Source organism: Oxyura jamaicensis, chromosome 22, assembly GCF_011077185.1.
Source record: "Oxyura jamaicensis isolate SHBP4307 breed ruddy duck chromosome 22, BPBGC_Ojam_1.0, whole genome shotgun sequence".
NCBI classification, from domain to species: domain Eukaryota; kingdom Metazoa; phylum Chordata; class Aves; order Anseriformes; family Anatidae; genus Oxyura; species Oxyura jamaicensis.
In genome coordinates, this window is record NC_048914.1 from 4,940,844 (window position 1) to 4,945,589 (window position 4,746).

The window sequence follows — 4,746 nt, forward strand, 5'->3', positions numbered from 1 at the left end:
CTGCCTGCCTGGGGCTGGGGATGCTTCACCCCCAGCTGCAGCCCCGTCCTCAGGGCGAGGTGCTGCGGCCGCCTCCCTGTAGGTGCCTCCAAGGCAGCGTCATTCTTGTCCCCAGAGCCAGCAGCAGCCTGTGGCAGAGCTGGGACTGAGTCCAAGCCCCTTGGCTCTGCTCCAGCTCCTTCCATCTGAAACCATCCTCCCCCACCCGAGCATCGCCTGCTCTGTGCACCAGTGAGGATCCCAGGCGTGGGGCTTGCCCATGCCCCCGTTGCTGCCGCCTTCCCCGGGCAGTGGCCGCAGAGGCAGGGAGCTCTGCTCTCCGAGGTGTTTCTCGTTTAAAAGCCATTTTCCCGACGTGCATTCTGCCCATGTGCCAGGTTGCAAGGAAACGTTTCTTCCCTGCATCCCTGCCGAAAGCCCTCAATAGGGCTTTTGTCACTGGGGCAGCGTCCCCTCCTCGCTCCCGACCGCAGAGCCCAGGAGAGCCGAGCGGGGACACTGCACGGCTGAAATCTGTCAAAGCTCGGAGCAGTGGCTGCGACCCTTTAGGGACCAGCGCGTGCATTACCTTAGCAGCACTATTTCCTTTCCTGAGGCCTAATTAGGGTCTGAAATCAAAAGCATAACAACCCTATTTCCTCTCGCTCAATGGAGCTGTGAGAAGTAAGAAAGGAGCCTCCTGGTTAAGCGGCCTTGGTAAGTGAAGCACGTAAAAATGTCAGCAGAAAGGCTGCTGGCGCAGTGCTGCTGGGGCTCGCTGTGCCAGGGCACTTTCAAGCAGGGTTTTCAGCACGGTTCTGTTTGGACACCTAAATAAGGACCAGATTTCCCAACGCGATTTGGGTTGTCGTTGCTCTGGGTTGGAAGGAAATGGGGAAATTCTCCATTGCTGCTCTCAATGGGAGCTGTTGTGTACTAATCTTGTGCTGGAAACCTGAACCCATGTGACCAGGAATTTGCTGGCAATGGCATAAAACAAAGGCTCTGTCCTGGGAAGTCAAAATGCCTGCAGAATTATTTATATGAATGCTTCAGATTGTCTTAAGGAGAGACACTTCGCAGAGACAGCTCCAGCAGCTTATGCAAAAGAGCCATGCAAATCGGGCTGATAAATATTTAGTAGGAGGGAAACGCAACAAAAGGTGTTTGTGCTCTGCCCTCGGGGTGTGAGCGCAGCAGCAGCATATGGTGTGTGCGGGGTGTGCGGTGCGTGCGGTGCGCCCGCAGGGACCGGTGCTGGCTGCAGCTGCCGGTGCCGCAGGGCGCTGCAGGGCTCCTCTGCTCCCTGCGGGAAGGAGCCTCTTGTGCTGCCTGGGGACATCCTGGGGGGGGACAAGTGCCCACAGGGCTGCTCCAGGTCCGTTTCTCATGGGGCATCCGCAGCCCCACAAATGTCCCTGCTGTTTCCAGCGGTGTGAGTGTTTTGCAAAGTGCTGGGGGTGGTGAAGGGCAGGGGACAAGTGCTGGGCACCAATCCTTTGGCAGCTGTGGGGCAGCTGCTCAGGAGGCACCAAAGCTACTGAAGGCCCCAAGTTGGCCGGGCACTGAGGCACTTGGCCCCATGCTCAGCCTGCACTTAGCACTGTGCGCTGCCAGGGGAGCCCACAGGTTGCTGAAGGTTATGAGGAGGAACAAGGAGGAAGGCGCCCATCCCTGGAATAGAAAGCCATGAGTGCCTGCTGCCCAGAGGTTCGGGATACTGCTTCAGGAGATCTGCCCTGCCTAGAAACCCCACCTCACGTTCCTGCACATGAAAACGTCTGTCCAGAACCGGCTGGGGGTGGAGGAAAAAATTAGGCAAACCTTGACTGGATGCTGCGAGAGGATGCGGCAGCCAGCTAAGAATAGAAACGCCTCCTCCGGCTTCCAGCCTGGCCGGTGCAGGAGGCCAGTGCTGCCCGCAGCAGGGCACTTCTTCACTTAATGCGTCCGCAGGGAGCAATCGCGGGGAGTGGCGGAGCGCTGGGAGGAAGCGCGCCGCGGGCTGAGCCGAGCAATGCCAGGTTTCGGTCTTTATTCTTTCCAGTAATCTGTTAAAATAGCTGGAATGAATCAATAACTGCATGCTTAATTCCCTTCTCGCTCTGCAGAGCTCCCGCAGCCGGCGTGGTCCCTGCAGGCTGACCGCGGCCGTGGCTCCGAGGGGCTGCGGGAGGTGCCACCCCCAGCCGCCCCCCCGGGCTCTCCGGGTGCTGCAGTGAGGGGCTCCGCGCTCCTCCGTTAAACGGCACTGTTTCATGCAAGTCATTTCCTTGTGTCATGAGGCTCTTCAGGGGAAAAAAGCCTCTCATGAGCCAATTTTATGGGTGGCTTCCAGAGGGCAAAGAAAGCAAAACAAGCCACTAGCCTGGGGTCGCTCAGCAAATGAGCTCTGAGCCAGGAAGGGAGCCCAGGAGCCCACGCGCCCACCTCCCCTCCTTTACCCCCAGGAAACCTTCCTGCCCACGGCTGCGGCCGGTGCCTGGCGCTGCCGCATGGCGGGTGCAGGGGACCCAGTCGGCTCCTGTCAAAGTCAGTGAATGTTTCTCATGCATGGAGCTGAAATTAATGCGCATCCACAAGAATTCCTCCACCTCTTTTTTTTTTTTTTTTTTTTTTTTTTTTTTTTTTAATCCATCTTGGAAATGCCTTGTAAATCCTAATGCAACTTGGCAGAAATAAGATCGTGTTTTGTTGTGCTACACCCCGGCATCTTCCTGGGAATGGGAACGCTGAGGACAGCCGGAGCATCGGCTTTGCTTGTGACGACCGGCACAAATCTGCTGGTGTCAGCAGCCCCTCTCCTTCCATGCCCCTCCATGTTGTCCCTGCACTACGCAAGGAACGGGAAGTTTTGCGGACTGGGGGTGGGACACACGTGGTTTTGTTTTGAGCTCGGAGCAGCGAATGACTTACAAGCACCGCGGGAACTTCGTGTCCCGTGCTGCAATACCCCGGTGTGCTCCGAGGGGTCTGGTCGGACTTCGCAGCCAGTAACTTTTGAACTCCTCCTAGACAGGGTAAATTATGATTTAAAGATGTGCTAGCTGAACTCTTGGCTCCTCTCAAGGGCTCTTTTCGGCTGATGGATGTGATTCCAATCTGCAGCTTCCTCCCTCTGTGTCAGGGCTGGGAGCACGTCGGAGCCGTGCGGGGGGATGCTCCCCTCCCTGCCCGGGCGGTTGCTGCCTGCGTCCGAGCCCTGCTCAGCCCGGGTGCGGGCAGGATCAGCCCCTGGTCTGACCTGAGGGTGTCTGCCTCCCCGCAGCAGATTGAGGCCCCAAACCTCAGCACCGGGCTCAAAAAGCTCCTGCCATGGCACGGGGCTGGGGGGGCGGGAGGGCGGCAGGCGGGGGCACAGGATGCGGCCCCTCGGGGGAGCAGGGGCTGCACCAGGAGCAAACCCCAGGGCCCAGCAGGCTCAGGCTGAGCACGTCATCTATCCATCAGAGGTGCGGGCAGACACCAAAACGAGCCGGGAGGCTGCGAGGTGGTGAGGGAGGAGGCAGGAGGGGGCCAGGGCAGGGCAGGGGAGGCAAGGGGAGCGGTGGGAGCCTGGGCACCGCTGTGCTCACACAAACCATGGGGGTTGCGGTCACAGACACAGCTCCTGAAGACACCTCTTGGTCTTTATTGAAACGGGAACTTTATGGAGCAGAAAAATCCAGGCTGCATCCGACTGCGCTGCTGTTCAAGGGGAGCTCGGGGCACGTTTCCCCAGCACTGTTGCAGGGGCAGGCAGGGCCACGGGGCCGCACAGCCCTGAGTCTGGCTGCCTCCCGGTCTGTGCTCTCCTCTTAATTAGGAAAGGGCTTTTGTTCCATTTGCCCTGCCTCATTTCACTGTCTTTGTTTTTCTTGCAAAGCCAGAGTTCCTGATTCATGCTAAATTCAGCTGGCCGGGTAATAACGTGTGTTTGCATAAGTTATCACCTCCGAGTCTCTCACACCCCGAGGGGCTGGGAGCTCAGGAAGGCTCGGGGCTCAAAGCAGCCCCCGGCCCTGCAGCGCTCCAGAAAAAACACATCTCCCTCTCTGGAGAGCGGCGGCGTTGGCAGGTTTGGCTGCTCGTAAATCAGAATTTCCTCAGCAGTCGCCCATCTGGTGGGTGGCACGTATTCCCACGGGTGGGGAGCCCCAAGGGAGCTCGGCAGGGCCCCGGCGCGGGCGCGGGGAGCCTGGGTGCGCAGCCAGCACCGCCAGCCTGGCCCTGGAGCCCTTCTGCAGTGCCCCTCTCTGTGCCACAGTGCTTGGGAAGGTCCTGAGACGGCTTCAGGAGCACCTCTGGCCTCTGGGTGTTTCTGCTACGTGTACAGATGCAGCCGGCCTTGCTGATACCTCGGGTGGAAAGGGCGAAGCACAAGAGCGGCTCCCAGCCGTCCCTCCTCCTCCTCCCTGGGCTCTGCAGCAGCCAGGGTCATTTTCTCCTCGGTGTTTCCTCCCCATAATTCATGGCTGGCTTGCGGTTTTTGACACTCAGATAACTCCAGATAAGAATTCCCCACCATTATTATGCAGATGGGCTTTATGAAAGCCCCTGAGTGCTTCTTGCCTCTGCAGTGAGGGGCTTAGAACAATGCGGTGTTTATTTGCCAGGCGCTGGGCGAATGCAAAGTGGCAGCCCCGGGGAGAGCATCTCCACACGCCCAGGCACCGCAGCAGCACGAGAACCTTTCTGCTCCCTCCCAGCTGCTAGAATAGTAGGGTAGAATAGAGTAGGGTAGAATAGAATAGAATAGAATAGAATAGAATAGAATAGAATAGAATA

At 58.4% G+C, this 4,746-nt stretch overlaps 1 long non-coding RNA gene across 1 annotated transcript in view; it reads left to right on the forward strand.

Moving 5' to 3' along the window:
* Window positions 1–1,579: 1,579 nt before the first annotated feature.
* Window positions 1,580–4,746, forward strand: part of LOC118177508 — a 3,980-nt gene continuing 813 nt past the window's right edge. The window contains exon 1 of the long non-coding RNA XR_004755823.1: window positions 1,580–2,003. This is a non-coding gene — a long non-coding RNA (uncharacterized LOC118177508). The remainder of the gene's footprint in view (window positions 2,004–4,746) is intronic.